At 37.7% G+C, this 17586-nt stretch overlaps 6 non-coding genes across 6 annotated transcripts; 4 read left to right on the top strand and 2 right to left on the bottom strand.

Annotated features, from left to right (window-relative positions):
- The first annotated feature begins 2244 nt into the window (after window positions 1-2244).
- On the top strand, window positions 2245-2385 carry LOC133563868 (U4 spliceosomal RNA). Its single transcript, XR_009809150.1, has one exon. It is a non-coding gene; the product is annotated as a U4 spliceosomal RNA (small nuclear RNA).
- Window positions 2386-4033: 1648 nt separating this feature from the next.
- On the bottom strand, window positions 4034-4174 carry LOC133563932 (U4 spliceosomal RNA). Its single transcript, XR_009809203.1, has one exon. It is a non-coding gene; the product is annotated as a U4 spliceosomal RNA (small nuclear RNA).
- Window positions 4175-6155: 1981 nt separating this feature from the next.
- Window positions 6156-6296, top strand: LOC133563934 (U4 spliceosomal RNA). Its single transcript, XR_009809204.1, has one exon. It is a non-coding gene; the product is annotated as a U4 spliceosomal RNA (small nuclear RNA).
- A 1322-nt stretch (window positions 6297-7618) lies between these two features.
- LOC133563882 (U4 spliceosomal RNA) lies at window positions 7619-7759 on the top strand. Its single transcript, XR_009809161.1, has one exon. It is a non-coding gene; the product is annotated as a U4 spliceosomal RNA (small nuclear RNA).
- A 3416-nt stretch (window positions 7760-11175) lies between these two features.
- On the top strand, window positions 11176-11315 carry LOC133563902 (U4 spliceosomal RNA). Its single transcript, XR_009809176.1, has one exon. It is a non-coding gene; the product is annotated as a U4 spliceosomal RNA (small nuclear RNA).
- A 4085-nt stretch (window positions 11316-15400) lies between these two features.
- LOC133563926 (U4 spliceosomal RNA) lies at window positions 15401-15541 on the bottom strand. Its single transcript, XR_009809197.1, has one exon. It is a non-coding gene; the product is annotated as a U4 spliceosomal RNA (small nuclear RNA).
- Between the last annotated feature and the right edge of the window lie 2045 nt (window positions 15542-17586).

Genomic DNA, 17586 nt, shown 5'->3' with positions numbered 1-17586 from the left:
CAGTATGCAAAGCATACGGTTCGTTCGAAGATTACAGACCGAGACGCAACAACTTCCAACTCCGTTCGACATTTGAAGATGCAAAAAGAAGGTTAAGTTTTGAATGTAAGTTAACATTTATTGGCTGAGTAATGTAACTTTTATTTGCTGTTTAGTTAAATCAGTGAGGCTCCAAACTCACTGCTAACGTTATGAAAATAGACATCGTATAAGGGTACGCAACATCGAGCGCTACTGCCTACTGGCGCTGACGTGACGCGGGGCCGCCATCTTGGAGTGGTGATCCCCTCCACTCAGTGCAATTCATTTGGCAGGAGCAATGAACTGTCAGTGCATTTCATTCATTTTACCTCACTGAATACCACTGATATTCACGCGTTTTTTTTTCCATACGTGTAACTATGATAAAAGACACATTTTTTGGCGTGTTCATTGTTTGCTTAACAGTAGTGGAATATTCTTATATGCTATAAGTGAGCAGATGTCCAAGATCAAAACTGGGAATAATAATCCCAAAAGGGGGGAAAAAAACAGTCAGCTATTTTTAAGGCGAAGAAACAATATGATTAGGTTATATATACATGCGTATATCCTACATAAACAATGTATAAATACATAAGATATCTATATATCTTATAGACTGTATATCTGTTGCTGCAACAGCAGAGAGTTTATTCTGTCTTGACACTTTGTATTAATATTTTGTATTACATTCTTCCCTTAAATGATCGTGGTTACAGTGATTGTTTTATATGTATTTTTCATGTATGTTGCTTCGGATAAAAGCGTCTGCAAAATACTTAAACATAAACATATATAAACACCTGAAAGTTTTTATATCAGCTAAAACCACAAATCTGTTTCACTGGATTCAGAATAAAAGCAAATTCTGTCTTACCCAACAAAGTTAGTATTTGAATATTGTTACTTGAAGACTTATTTCTGGTTACAATTATACTGTTAAGAAAGTATTGTCTCATACTTTGCCTAAAATGAGAATGCATCATAATCAGTGGCGGCTGGTGAATTTTGTTTTAGGTGGGGCTGAAAGTTTGTAAACCAAATACTTGTAGGGGCGTCATCCTCCCCCAGAAGATTTCTTTGTGATTTTCACGTACAAATTGAAGATCTTTGTTCCTTTCAACTCTGTGGTAATATTATTTTCACAAAATAAAACCATGTTAATGTTCAATCTTACTTGTGAAAAGTAATCCCCCGATTCCTATTTTCAACAGTCCACTCATTAAAGCAGGAAAACGCTAAACACCAGCCCAGCATCTTTGTTTGCTACCTGTCAACTGTCAGTTTAGGCTGCTTGCCGGCTCCTCATCACCACCTCAAGATGGCGGCCAAATTGCTCACGTCACAGCAGCCAATGCTGCGTCTACTTATAAAATGTCTATGGTTATAACGTCATTGCAAACACGACAATCTGTTGCGTCCACTGCAGTTCGCTACCGTATTCATACTTTTTGTCAAGTGTTTTTTTTTAAGCAGGGTTGCATGAGGTACCCACTCAAAATGTTATAGTCAATGTATCACACACGGTAACGTAACGTTATACGGTGGTCAGCATCACCGCATATTTTAGCCACCTACAAAAAGACAAACATAGTCAAATAAAGGTCAGTTAAAATGTATACTATATAAAGAATATGTGTACATATTCCATAGGGCCGTGAAATCTAAAAACTACAACTCTGTTCCTTGTTATTTTCATGTAGTTATGTTTTTCATGTGTACGCACACAACACACATACAGTATGAGATGAGATCAATGAGATAAGGTAAGAACAGGATAGAGACTGCTATGGAACTAGTTACAATGCAATATGCCATGGAAATACAATGTTAACACCTTTGTGCAAATAATTACAGTTGCACTTGTTTTTTTCAAATGTGTTCATTCTGTAAAGGAATGAGTTAAATGTTTAAAATAACTGGTTAATAGTGCTATTATGAAGTGCAATGTCAGCACAATTTTTTTTTTAAATAATAAATACATACAGTGTTTTAAAAGCATACACAATCTGTGTAAATATTTTAGTCTGGGGTTTAAAGGACTTGAAATGACTTGAAACTCAAAATGCAGGACTTGGGACTTGACTTGAGACTTTCCAGTCTTGACTTTGGACTTGACTCGGGACTTGCCTGTCTTGACTTGGGACTTGACTCGAGACTCGAGGGCAAAGACTTGAGACTTACTTGTGACTTGCAAAACAATGACTTGGTCCCACCTCTGGTATCCTTGCTCAGAGGCAGTATCGTAGCCCATGAAGTCTATCTGAGGCGCGAGTATTGCTAGTTGAAAACTTTACCCAATACCCTGCCTGAACGACCTGGAGTATGGTCATCCGTAGCAATTTTTGACAGTTCCTAAGGGGACTATCTTGTCTGTACAAAACAAGTATTTAACTTCTACTTACCTAATGATAATATATCCATCCACACATTTACTGTTGTTAATGGTCAATTCTAGCTGTATTTAAGCGGGAGACGGAGTATGTTCTGGACAAGTTTCCACCTCGTCGCAGGGCCAACACAGATAGACGGACAGCATTCACACACTAGGGACCATTTAGTTTTGCCAATCAACCTATCCCCAGGTGCATGTCTTTGGAGGTGGGAGGGGCCTATCCCGGGGTACATATCACTATCCTGAGGTTCCTTTTACCATTTTTTAAATTGAAATCGAGGGGTATACTGACAAAAAAAAACGTCCCAATGGCCCACACCAAAAATATTAAAGCCAATAAATTCATGGATAAGGAAACCTAACGAAGTAACCAAGAAATGAGAAACAATTTAGGTGAGAAGTATTCACTTTAAAGGCCTACTAAAATTAGATTTTCTTATTCAAACGGGGCTAGCAGGTCTATTCTATGTGTCATACTTGATCATTTTGCGATATTGCCATATTTTTGCTGAAAGGATTTAGTAGAGAACATCCACGATAAAGTTCGCAACTGGAGAAAAGCCCTGCCTCTACAGGAAGTCGCAGAAGATGACGTCACATGTTGATGGCTCCTCATATATTCACATTGATTTTAATGGGAGCCTCCAACAAAAACAGCTATTGGGACCGAGAAAACGACAATTTCCCTATTAATTTGAGCGAGGATGAAAGATTTGTGTTTGAGGATATTGATAGCGACGGACTAGAAAAAAAAAAATATTAAAAAAAAAACGCGATTGCAATCGCGTTGCATTGAGACGGATTCATATGTTTTTAGAGACATTCACTAGGATAATTCTGGGAAATCCCTTATCTTTCTATTGTGTTGCTAGTGTTTTAGTGAGTTTAACAGTACCTGATAGTCGGAAGTGTACGTCCACGCCCGGGTGTTGACGTGCAGTGTCTCGGGGAAGTCGACGGCAGCTGTACGGGAGGCGCAAGCTCAGCTCATATCCGGTAAGTGGCGACTTTTTAACCACAATTTTCTTACCAAAACTTGCTGGTTGAAAAGTGGTCGGGATCCATGTCCGCTGTGATCCGTAGGAAAGTTTCAACTCCGTGAATTTTAAACAAGGAATCACCGTGTGTTTGTGTGGCTAAAGGCTAAAGCTTCCCAACTCCATCTTACTACTTTGACTTCTCCAATATTAATTTAACAAATTGCAAAAGATTCAGCAACACAGATGTCAAAAATACTGTGTAATTATGCCATTAAAGCACACGACTTTTAGCTGTGTGTGTGTGCAGCGCTCATATTCATAACAGCCCGTAACATCACGCGTACACGTCATCATTACGTGACGTTTTCAAGAAAAAAAGTCCCGGGAAATATAAAACTGCAATTTAGTAAACTAAAAAGGCCGTATTGGCATGTGTTAAAATGTCAATATTTCATCATTGATATATAAACTATCAGATTGCATGGTGGGTAACAGTGGGTTTCAGTAGGCCTTTAAAGGTGTTTTTCAGCTAGCTTGATATCTAACTAATCCATCAATACCAGAGGTGATACTGTATGTCTAATCTTAAAATGAAGATATAGATTAGAATTATGCTTGTTTTGTACAAAAGAGATGGTCCCTGTAGGAACTGTCAAAAATTGCCATGACCGATCTTATTTCAGGTCGTCCAGGCAGGGTATTGGGTAAAGTTTTCAACTAGCAATAATCACGCCTCAGATAAACTTCATGGGCTACGATACTGCCTCTGAGCAAGAATACTGTGGTCAAGTTACTTTGAGGGTCGTCATTATCCACCACACCCTTCACAATCATGGTCAATATTCTAACTGATTAATGAATCACAATATAATGTTCTCTAAATCATGTTACACCGACATTGTCTAATGTCAAAGTCTGTGTTTACAACACATTCAGCTAAAATGTATTTATACGGCTCGCTTTGTGTCGCAATGCATGATGGGACCCCACCACTTAACAATCAGTCATACCGAAGCAGGGAAGTCTGGGCTTCCCTGCTTGGGCTGCTGCCCCCGCGACTCGACCTCGGATAAGCGGAAGAAGATGGATGGATGGATGGATGGAGTCGAGAGTCCAGCTGATCATTTCCATGTCTAATGTTTAGATTTGGAGGAAAGAGGCTTCAAAAAAAGTGTAGACAGGACAAAACAAAGAGAGCAAGCGGGGAGAAGAAGGGAGCGGAAAAAAATGCGACCGCCCTCACCAGAGGCAAGACGGAAGATCAAGTTTAATCCAAAATAAAGCATTGCAGTCACTAATACAAAAGTACTATCAAGTAATCATGTAAAGAATATTAACAATTGACTTCAGGACAACACAGTTCATATGCATATTTCATTTTGCATATTATTAACAACGTTGTTTTTTTTTCGAAACTAAAATTGTTGCATGGAGACATTTCACACATTTTTCGTAATCTTCTTTCATCCAAACGTTCAAAACTTCCAAAATTTCTTCCTTTGTTGTGTTCACCTCAATTTATGGAAAATATTGTGGGCTACACCTGTACAATAACTGTACTTTCACACAATATACTGTTGTAACTTTATTGGCATGAAGTAAATTACTGCAAATGTCAAAGTGAGGCAACTCTTAGCCAGTCATTGGCTGCAAGTGTTGATCATTTTACTGTTAATATGTAGACATGTTTGTTTTTGTGATATTCTTTCTTGTTCATTAAACTGGTAATCCACGTTTTTCCCTCCCAGAGCAATATTTGTTGGTTGTTTGTTTTCAATATTTCAATCGTGTGGATTGTAATTATTAAATTACGTTATATTATGTTTAAATATTGTGTAATGATGTGCGGATTGATTCTGGAAATATCGATACCAGATCCTTATGCTGTAATATCGATTCTCAAATCAAAATATCGATACATTTGATACTTTAGTTCAGGGGTGTCCAGAGTTTTTCCAACGAGGCCCGCATACTGAAAAATGTATGCAGGAACCTTTTTTATATGTATATATATATATATATATATATATATATATATATATATGTATATATATATACATATATATATATATATATATATTATATACATATGTATATATTATATATATGTACATATATGTATACATACATACATACATACATACACACATATATATATACACACAATATATATATATATATATATATATATATATATATATATATATATATATATATATATATATATACATATATGTATATATATATATATATATATATATATATATTGGTGACAAAGTATACTATAATTAATTATTAGCCAGAATATTTCAGCTTGTTCTCACTACATAACCTTTTTTTTTTTTTGCTCTCTTTTTTCTTACATTTTACTGTTGTGTGTCCAAAATTCCGCCTGTGCAAAAGTATAAATGTTCAGTCTCACATGCAATCAGGTGTTTATTTTGTTTTTTGTACTTTTTCAAATGAACTAATTCACCAGTTAGTATTATTTAAGCCTTTAATCAACTAACAAAACTTTGTTTGTATTTGAAGTATATTTTAGATGAGGGGTGTCTAAACTTTTGCCACCAAGGACCACATACTGAAAGTCAAGAATGTATGGGACATTTTTTTTAACATTCTGTAAACACATAAAATATATATATCCGCCCATCCATCCATTTCCTACCGCTTGTGACTCATTAATCAGTTCTTATATTGACCATGATTGTGAAGGGTGTGGTGGATAATGACAGCCCTCAAAGTAACATGAGAATGGTATTCTTGCTTAGGGGCAGTATCATAGCCCATGAAGTCTAACTGAGGCGTGATTATTGCTAGTTGAAAACTTTACCCAATACCCTGCCTTGGTGACCCGAAATATGGTCAGCTATGGCAATTTTTGACAGTTCCTCTGGGGACTATTTCTTCTGTACAAAAAAAGAATTCAACCAAATCTTACCTTACAATAACATAGCAATCCATTTCATACCATATGTCCCACCTTAGAGTCACAGGTCATGCTGGAGCCTGTCACAGCTATATATATATATATATATATATATATTTATATATATAGCTGAATGTGTGGCGAACAAAGACTTTGACACAGTGTCGGTGAAATATGATTTGAAGCAGTGGTTCTCAAATGGGGGTGCGTGTACCCCTGAGGGTATTTGAAGGTATACCAAGGGGTACGTGAGATTTTTAAAAAATATTCTAAAAATAGCAACAATTTAAAATAATTTATAAATATATTCATTGAATAATACTTCGACCAAATATGAATGTTAGTTCATAAACTGTGGGGAAAAAATGCAACAATGCAATATTCAGTGTTGACAGCTAGATCTTTTGTGGACATGTTCCATAAATATTGATGTTAAAGATTTCATTTTTTGTGAAGAAATGTTTAGAATTAAGTTAATGAATCCAGATGGATATCTATTACAATCCCCAAAGATTGCACTTTAAGTCGAAGAGTACTTCCATGTGTGGAATTTTTTATTTATAATTGAATCACTTGTTTATTTTTCAACAGGTTTTTAGTTATTTTTATATCTTTTTTTCCAAATAGGGTGTCAGAGGGGTTAGTGCGTCTGCCTCACAATACGAAGGCCCTGCAGTCCTGGGTTCAAATCCAGGCTCGGGATCTTTCTGTGTGGAGTTTGCATGTTCTCCCCGTGAATGCGTGGGTTCCCACCGGGTACTCCGGCTTCCTCCCACTTCCAAAAACATGCAACTGGGGATAGATTGATTGGCAACACTAAATTGGCCCTAGTGTGTGAATGTGAGTGTGAATGTTGTCTGTCTATCTGTGTTGGCCCTGTGATGAGGGGGCGACTTGTCCAGGGTGTACCCCGCCTTCCGCCCGATTGTAGCTGAGATAGGCGCCAGCGACCCCAAAAAGGGAATAAGCGGTAGAAAATGGATGGATGGAGTTCAAGAAAGACCACTACAAATGAACAATATTTTGCACTGTTATACAATTTAATAAATCAGAAACTGATGACATAGTGCTGTATTTTACTTCTTTATCTTTTTTTTCAACCAAAAATGCTTTGCTCTGATTAGGGGTACTTGAATTAAAAAAATGTTCACAGGGGGTACATCACTGACAAAAGGTTGAGAACCACTGATATAGAGAACATTATAGTGTGATTCATTAATCAGTTCGTGTATTGACCATGATTGTGAAGGGTGTGGTGGATAATGACCACCCTCAAAGTAACATGGCAATGGTATCCTTGCTTAGAGGCAGTATTGTAACTCATGAAGTCTATCTGAGGCGTGATTATTGCTAGTTGAAAACTTTACCCAATAACCTGCCTGGGCGACCTGAAATATGGTTAACCATGGCAATTTTTGACAGTTTCCTACGGGCACTACCTTGTCTGTACAAAACAAGTATCTGTCTTATGTTTACACTACAATAAAAATCCAATCATCCAATTACTGTCATTGATCGCCTATCTGAGCTGCATTTGAGCGGAAGACGGAGTACGTTCTGGACAAGTTGCCACCTCATCGCAGGGCCAACACAGATAGACAGACGACATTTGCACACTAGGGACCATTTAGTGTTGCCAATCAACCAATCCCCAAGTGCATGTCTTTGGGTGTGGGAGGGGCCTATCCCCAGGTGCATGTCTTTGGAGGTGGGAGGGGCCTATCCCCAGGTGCATGTCTTTGGAGGTGGGAGGGGCCTATCCCCAGGTGCATGTCTTTGGAGGTGGGAGGAAGCCAAAGTATCCGGAGGGAACCCACGCAGTCACGGGGAGAACATGCAAACTCCACACAGAAATCCATCCATTCATCCATTTTTTACTGCTTATTCCCTTTAGGGTTGCAAGGGGCGCTGGTGCCTATCTCAGCTATAATCCGGCGGGAGGCGGTGTACACCCTGGACAAGTCGCCACCTCATCACAGGGCCAACAGAGATAGACAGACAACATTCACACTCACATTCACACACTAGGCCAATTTAGTGTTTCCAATCAACCTATCCCCAGGTGCATGTCTTTGGAGGTGGGAGGAAGCCGGAATACCCGGAGGGAACCCACGCATTCACGGGGAGAACATGCAGACTCCACACAGAAATATGCATTTAAAATGATTTTTTTTTTTTTAAACACAGCCTACGACCACCTCCAGCTGAAGGCCAAGGACGGCTACTTGCGCGTGGACGACAAGGAGTCCCACTGCTAGACTTGCCAACGGGGAGGTCAAATGCAATACCTCAAGGCGACGTTTGGGGGCTGACCAGTTACTGTACTTACTGTACTGTGCCTTTAACACGCGGCGGGATACCACCCACTTTCATTGTCTGCTTTCTAAGGAAGCCTTTTGTATCTTATTTTTACTCCCAAAAAGCTTCCTCATCTTGTTGACAACAGGACTGATTAACAATGATAACAATGTTAATAAACACTCACTTCTTTAACTATTCAAGTCTTTCACTCCTGAAGGTTCATTTGAAGTGTTCTCCTGAGACGTGTAGAAGTGCCGACTCAACACCAGGTCAATGAAGAGAACTTTGTTGGAGGCTTCACCTTTTACTTTGGACATTTCTTCAGAGACAAGATGGAGAAAAACTGAAAAGAACAAAGAGACACAAATTATTATATTCATATAATATTCATATTTGTCTGCAATGACATACAAAATGGAACTGTAATGTCCCAACATGTCCAGCAGAGGGAGACTCCCGTATCTGCCTGAATGACGTGAACACCCATCCATCCATCTTATTCCCTTTTGGGGTCGCGGGGGGCGCTGGCGCCTATCTCAGCTACAATTGGGCGGAAGGCGGGTTACACCCTGGACAAGTCGCCACCTCATCGCAGGGCCAACACAGATAGACAGACTACATTCACACTCACATTCACACACTAGGGCCAATTTATTGTTGCCAATCAACCTATCCCCAGGTGCATGTCTTTGGAAGTGGGAGGAAGCCGGAGTACCCGGAGGGAACCCACGCATTCACGGGGAGAACATGCAAACTCCACACAGAAAGATCCCGAGCCTGGATTTGAACCCAGGACTGCAGGACCTTCGTATTGTGAGGCAGACGCACTAACCCCTCTTCCACCGTGAAGCCTGACATGAACACATTGTATCTAGTTTGACAATTCTATCCAACATGTCGGAAATATTACAGTTTTTTTAACGTGTCTGACATGTTGTTAACTTGTTAAAGACAACTTACAGCATTGCTGTGTGTAGGGTGGCAACAGAAATGACTACAGAAGACCGCGACATGTACAATTTATTTTCTAACGGACACCGGAAGTGAAACCAACAGGAAGTCATTTAGCAGGAGTGACGTAATCTAACTGCTGTTTACCGATTATAGCAAAATAAATATAAACAACCTTAGCTCTAAATAGGATGGGATATGGATAGATCGTTATTGTCATTGCAGCAAGTACAAGAAAACTTTGTTTTCAGCACAAACCCATTAATTAATTAACGTGGACCCCGACTAAAACAATTTGAAAAACGTATTAAAGTTTTACCTTTTAGTGATCGAAGCTAATGAATAAGTAATGAACTATGCAATGTACTAACACAATTTGCAATCAAACAATCAAACCTCGTTCAAGATTAGACTAACAAACTGTGTACAGCAGTAGTCCCCAACCTTTTTGTACCCGCGGACAGGTCAACGCTTAACAATTTGTCCCGCGGCCTGGGGGGTGGGTCCTTTTTTTTTTTTTTCTTTATCATGAAAAAGGGAGGTTTTTGTGGTTGGTGCACTAAGTGTATATTGTGTTTTTTATGTTGATTTGATTAAAAAATAATAATAACAAAACCTTTTCTTTTTTTTTTCTAAATAAAAATGAATAAAAAATTCTTCTGCGGCCCGGTGGTTGGGGACCACTGGTGTACAGGGTTACAGAACAGGAACTTACTATTATGTTGGTGTGTGAATATACATACACAATATCAGCGGTGTTGGTTCTACCTGGATAAAACGGAGAACTTTGATTGGCCTTCTTTAGCTCATGGAAAATCTAAGGAAATCAGGTTGTTTGATTTAATGAAAACAAAAAAAAATCCTAAGACCAGTCTTGAAAGAACAAAAACAGTGCCTGTATATATATATATATATATATATATATATATATATGTATATATATATATATATATATATATACATATATACATGAAATTGGTGACTAAGTACACTATAATTAATTATTAGCCAGAATATTTGAGCTTGTTCTCATTACATTTTTTTGCTCTCTTTTTTTCTCACATTTTACTGTTGTGTGTCCAAAATTCTGCCTGTGCCAAACTATTAATGTTCAGTCACACATGCAATCACGTGTTTATATTGGTTGTTGTACTTTTTCAAGTGAACTAATTCACTAGTTATTATTATTTTAGCCTTCAATCAACTGACAAAACTTTGTTTATATTTGAAGTATATTTTAGATGAGGGGTGTCTAAACTTTGGCCACCAAGCACCACATACTGAAAGTCAAGAATGTGTGGGACATTTTTTTTTAACATTCTGTAAACAGATAAAATATATATATCTATCCATCCATTTTCTACTGCTTGTCCCTTTCGGGGTCACGGGGGGTGCTGGAGCCTATCTTAGCTATAAATATATATATATATATATATATATATAGCTGAATCTGTTGTGAACAAAGACTTTGACACAATGTCGGTGTAATATGATTTATAGAACATTATATTGTGATTCATTAATCAGTTCTTATATTGACCATGATTGTGAAAGGGTGTGGTGGATAAAGACCACCCTCAAAGTAACATGGGAAGAGTAGCCTGGCTCAGTGTTAGTTTTATAGCCCATGAAGTCTATCTGAGGTGCGATTATGGCTAGTTGAAAACTTTACCCAATACCTTGCTGAATGACCTGAACTTTGGTTGACTATGGTAATTCTTGACAGTTCTAACAGGGATAATCTCTTCAGTACAAAACATGTATTCAACTGATACTTAATGTATTCATCCATTTTCTACTGTTAGTCCCTTTTTGGCATGGCTGGAATCAATCTCAGCTGCATTCGGGCGGAAGGTGTCGTACACTCTGGACAAGTCGCCACCTCATCACATTTTGATGAAAATGAGGGAGAGGACACAGAGCAGCATGGTGATACAGATGATCAGCTTTCTGAGGAAGAAGACAATGTGGAATATCATCCAGAAGATACAGACACATCTGATGAGTCTGATGAGGAGGTCACTACTGCCGCTGAAAGATTCGAGTCCATAAATGGAAAGATCTCATGATTTACATGGCAGGGCAACTGCTGCAAATGTCATCAAAATGACCCCTGGGATCTCAACATTATTGCTATGATAAATCTTGAAGGAAAAAAAGTCCATGGCGACATGTGGAAAGACATGGATGTGGAATACCTGGATGTTATATTGGTGTTCTTATTGCTGGAGTGTACAGATTCAGCAATGAGGCCACTGATAGTCCCTGGGACGCATCGACAGGCAGAAATATTTTCCGGGCAACAATTTGACTTCAGACCTTTCAAATGATATCAAGAATCCTCAGGTTTGACAACAGAGATACCAGAGCAAGATCTGTCTGAGACCGATGGGTGCAGCTCCTTCCTGATGTTCAACCCAGGGCCAGATAGTGAAAGTGGATGAACGTCTTGTCCCTTTCCGAGGAAAATGCTCCTTCCGACAATACATACCCAGTAAGCCGGGCAAGTACGGCGTACAAATCTGGGCAGCCTGTGATGCAAAAAACAGCTATGCCTGGAATCTACAGATTTACACAGGCAAAGCTGCGAGTGGCATCCCTGAGAAAAACCAAGGAAAAGGTGTGGTCCTTGACTGCAGGGTCACAATATCACTTGTGACAATTTCTTTACCAGCTATTACCTCAGGAGGAAACTTACCATGGTGAGCACAGTTAAGAAGAGTAAACCTAAGTTGCCTGCTGAAATCTTGCAGGGCTCCACTTTCCTCAAAGTTTGCTTTCGCAGACACCACTGTTGTCTCATATTGTCCCAAAAAAAAACGGATTGCGATACTTATGTCTACTCTTCACAGAGATGCAGCTGTGTCATCAGGAAGTGACCAAAAGCCCACAATCATCCTCGACTATAACAAAAACAAAGGAGGAGTGGACAACCTGGACAAGCTGACACTTACACTTGCCAGCGAATGACCAGGAGATGTTTGTGTTATGACTGGTTCTGTTTTTTATTTTGTGTTTGTATTAAAGGCCTACTGAAATGAGATTTTCTTATTTAAACTGGGATAGCAGGTCCATTCTATGTGTCACACTTGATCATTTTGCGATATTGCCGTATTTTTGCTGAAAGGATTTAGTAGAGAACATCGACGATAAAGTTCGCAACTTTTGGTCGCTAATAAAAAAGCCTTGCATTTACCGGAAGTAGCAGACGAATTGCGCGTGATGTCACGGGTTGTGGAGCTCCTCACATCTGAACGTTTGTTTACAATCATAGCCTCCAGCAGCAAGAGCTATTCGGACCGAGAAAGCGACGATTTTCCCATTAATTTGAGCAAGAATGAAAGATTTGTGGATGAGGAAAGTTAGAGTGAGGCACTAAAAAAAAAAAAAAAAAAAAAAATACCGGAAGTCGCAGAAGGTGACGTCACATGTTGATGGCTCCTCATATATCAACTTTTGGTCGCTAATAAAAAAGCCTTGCTTTTACCGGAAGTAGCAGACGCGTGATGTCACGGGTTGCGGAGCTCCTCACATCCGAACATTTGTTTACAATCATAGCCTCCATCAGCAAGAGCTATTCGGACCGAGAAAGCGACGATTTCCCCATTAATTTGAGCGAAGATGAAAGATTTGTGGATGAGGAAAGTTAGAGTGAGGCACTAAAAAAAAAAAAAGTGACGGCTCTAGGCGGCGGCAGTGGGAGCGTTTCAGATGTTATTAGACACATTTACTAGGATAATTCTGGAAAATCCCTTATCTGCTTATTGTGTTAATAGTATTTCAGTGAGATTATACGGTCATACCTGAAAGTCGGATGGCTGTGGTGAACGCCAGTGTCTCTGAGAGAAGCCGAGGAGCCAAGATCACACCTGCCTTTTTGACAGCTACAGGAGGAGGTCCCATAATCCACTGAGTTGAGTTGAGTTGAATTTGAGTTTATTTGGAACATACAAGCATACAACATGATACATCACAATTTCCAGTTTCTCTTTTCAACATGTTCGAAAAGGAGTAGGAAGAAGCAGAGCTTATTTAATCCTACCCCTTTTCTTTTACATAACAGTTGCTAAAACTTTTGTTCACTTCCTGTTCTCAATGTATTCACAATATACTCCATAAGTAATCACAAGAAAAATAAATAAATAAATAATTGGTGAAGTAAGTTTTATTGCATACGATGAGATAAGTAAGCTTATTTTGAGAATGAAAGAATGAATGGGTGAATAAAATCAGAATGTTTATCATAGTTCTTCTTTTTTGTACTTTGTAAACACTTTCAGTTTGAAGAGTTTCTTGACGTGGATCGTATTAGTACATAGTTTGATTGCTTTGCTTAATCCATTCCATAATTTAATTCCACACACTGATACACTGAAGTCTCCGGTAGGAGCCGACTTAATATCACAATTTTCCCATCCAAAAAATTGCTGGTTGACGTAGAAAAACATGTTCGCTTGACCGGTCTGTGTTAAAGCTTCACAACAAACAAAGAAACACCGGCTGTGTTTTGGTTGCTAAAGGCAGTTGCAATCCACCGCTTTCCACCAACAGCATTCTTCTTTGACGTCTCCATTATTAAATTGCAAAAGATTCAGCAACACTGTGTTGCTGAATCTTTTGCAATTTAATAATGGAGACTATGAGTCGCCCTCTGGCCTGTTCTAAAAATAGCTCAAATAGCAGCACTTACCAGTGAGCTGCCTCTATTTTTGACATTTTATTTATTTACTAGCACGCTGGTCTCACTTTGCTCGACATTTTTAATTCTAAGAGAGACAAAACTCAAATAGAATTTGAAAATCCAAGAAAATATTTTAAAGACTTGGTCTTCACTTGTTTAGATAAATTCATTTTTTTTTTTTTACTTTGTTTCTTATAACTTTCAGAAAGACAATTTTAGAGAAAAAATACAACTTTAAAAATGATTTTAGGATTTTTAAACACATACCTTTTTACCTTTTATATTCTTTCCTCTTCTTTCTTGACCATTTAAATCAATGTCCAAGTAAATAATTTTTTTTTTATTGTAAAGAATAATAAATACATTTTAATTGAATTCTTCATTTTAGCTTCTGTTTTTTCGAACATTTGTGAAATATTTCTTCAAACTCATTATGATTAAAATTCAAAATAATATTCTGTCAAATCTAAAACATTTTTAGAATCAAAATTAAATCTTATTTCAAAGTCTTTTGAATTTCTTTTAAAATTTTTGTTCTGGAAAATCTAGAAGAAATAATGATGTCTTTGTTAGAAATATAGTTTGATCCGATTGGTTTTATATTCTAACAAAATGCAGATTGGATTTTAACCTATTTAAAACATGTCATCAAAATTTCAAAATAAATTTTAATCAGGAAAAATTACTAATGATGTTCCATAAATATTTTTTTTTATTTTTTCAAAAAGATTCGAATAAGCTAGTTTTCCTCTTCATTTTTTTTCGGTTGAATTTCAAAATTTTATTTAAATTTTTTTCCTGTTTTCTCCTTTTTTCATCATTTATTCAACTACAAAAAACCTTACGTCAAAGGGAAAAAAAATGTATGACTGAATGACAGACAGAAATATCAATTTTTTATATATATGTATAGATTTATTTATCAAAGTTTGGCGACTTGGCTATTCCTGCCATGTTAATTAAGTGTGTATCAAACTGGCGGCCCTCCCCATCAATAGGTAGCCATAAAGAAGCTCTAAATTTTACAAATATTGGTATTTTCTGATTCTAGTTTAAGCGTTTCCTACTGGTTTTAAGGGAGTAGGACTGCTGTTTTTAAAGTGTTGTATCGTAGTAGTCATTGATTTCAACCGGAAAACTAGTCCCCGTAGGGACTGTCAAAAATTGCCATAGCCGACCATATTTCAGGTCGTCCAGGCGGGGTATTGGGTAAAGTTTTCAACTAGCAATAATCGCGCCTCAGATAAACTTCATGGGCTACGATACTGCCACTGAGCAAGGCTGCCATATTGTTATTATTTGAGGGATAGTCATTATCCACCACACCCTTCACAATCATGGTCAATATTGTAACTGATTAATGAATCACAATATAATGTTCTCTAAATCATGTTACACCGACATTGTCTAATGTCAAAGTCTGTGTTTACAACACATTCAGCTGAAATGTATTTAAGCGACTCACTTTGTGTCGCAATGCATGACGGGACCCCACCACTTAACAATCAGTCATACCGATGGATAGTCGTCCGTCAAGTGAGGGGGGGTCGTCGTCCGCTGCCATCGATTGACGTTTCGCTTTGAGTTTATACTTGTCTGTTTCTGCTAAGTAAAGGTCACCAAAACTAAGTATGATTATTAAACTGTTATCGAGTAAATTCTGCGTGGGGAAAACGACTTTTTCAAACAGCTCGTAAAGAAAACACTTCCGTTTGGTTGAGAGGCAAATGTTCGAATTACGTGCCATTTCAGGCTTGGGAGTGACGTAACTTCCCCCCTACAACCCCCCCCCCCCCCTTTACTTCCGGGGTCATGATTAATACAGACGTTTTGTTAACGCTATATTATAAAAAATACAACGGTATATTATAAAAATACAGACATTTTTTTAACGCTTTGTCAAAAAACATTTTTAAAAACAATTTACAAACACAAGCTATGGGATGACATAAGAGGAAACGTGAACCCGGAAGTAAATGCTTCATCCCATAGCTTGTGTTTGTAAATTGTTTTTAATAGATTTTTATAATATAGCGTTAACAAAACGTCTGTATTTTTATAATATAGCGTTATATTTTTATGTGAATTCTCCCTGCACTCTGGGTGTGAGTTTTCCTTGCCCTTTTCTGGGTTCTTCCGTGGATGTCGTAGTCGTAATGGTTTGTACAGTCCTTTGAGACATTTGTGATTTAGGGCTGTATAAATAAACATTGATTGATTGATAATATAGCGTTAACAAAACGTCTGTAATAATCATGACCCTGGTAGTAAATGGGGGGAAGGTTTTTGTAGGGGGGAAGAAATATGGCGTGACAGCGCCCGTGTCGCACCGTCTGTTGTAACGTTGTCGTTTCTGAGTCACTTTCATCATTTAATTTGGTCTTTTCAGAAAATAATGAAAAATAAAAAAATCTGCATTTTTTTATGTTTTTATTTTATTTTTTTTGTTTTATATGTTAAGCGTTAAACATACCAAAAACAAGTTGTTACAGTCAAAAGCTGCTGGTTCGTCACATCCGCTTCCGCATTAACTATACAAAAATAAATAGAAAGCGTAACCAGAGACCTGAGGTGACGTCACTTCCGTTTATGAAAATGGACGCCAGGGGACGCCCGTGTCACACCGTCTGTTGTAAAGTCGTTTTTGAGTCACTTTCATCATTTAATTAGGTCTTTTAAGAAAATAACAACGAACAAAAAATCTGCATTATTTTTTTGTAACTTTTTTTTTTTTTTTTACTCTTCAAGCGTAAAATTACCAATAACATGTGTTAGAGTCAAAAGCTGCCAGTTATCTACGTTACATCCGCTTCTGCATTAACAATACACAAATAAAAGACAACTCTACAGTAAGGGCGCAATAAAAGTAGAAAGTTTACCCTGAGAGTGACGTCACTTTCGTTGAGGGAAATTGACGCCAGAGAGTGCCCCTGTCACACTGTCTATTGTAATGTTGTCGTTTTTGAGTCACTTTCATCATTTCATTTGGTCTTTTCAGAAAATAATAAATAAAAAAAAAAATCAATTTTGTGGGGGTAAATGTTTTTTTTATTATTATTATTTTATTTTAAACGTCAAACATACCAAAAATAAGTAGTTAGAGTCAAACGCTGCTGGTTTTCGACGTCTCATCTGCTACTGCATTAACTATACACAAATAAAGGAAAACTACACAGTGAGTAAGGGTGCAATAACAATAGAAAACGTAACCTGAGACCTGATGGTGACGTCACTTCTGTTTAGGAAAATAGACGCCAGAGGGTGCGCGTGTCACACTATCTGTTGTAACGTTGTTGTTTGTGAGGTCACTTTCATACTTTTTAATTTG

The sequence above is a fragment of the Nerophis ophidion genome, linkage group LG12 (assembly GCF_033978795.1).
Source record: "Nerophis ophidion isolate RoL-2023_Sa linkage group LG12, RoL_Noph_v1.0, whole genome shotgun sequence".
Classification (NCBI taxonomy): domain Eukaryota; kingdom Metazoa; phylum Chordata; class Actinopteri; order Syngnathiformes; family Syngnathidae; genus Nerophis; species Nerophis ophidion.
Note: the sequence above shows the minus strand (reverse complement) of the source record. Positions and strands in the feature narration are given on the sequence as shown.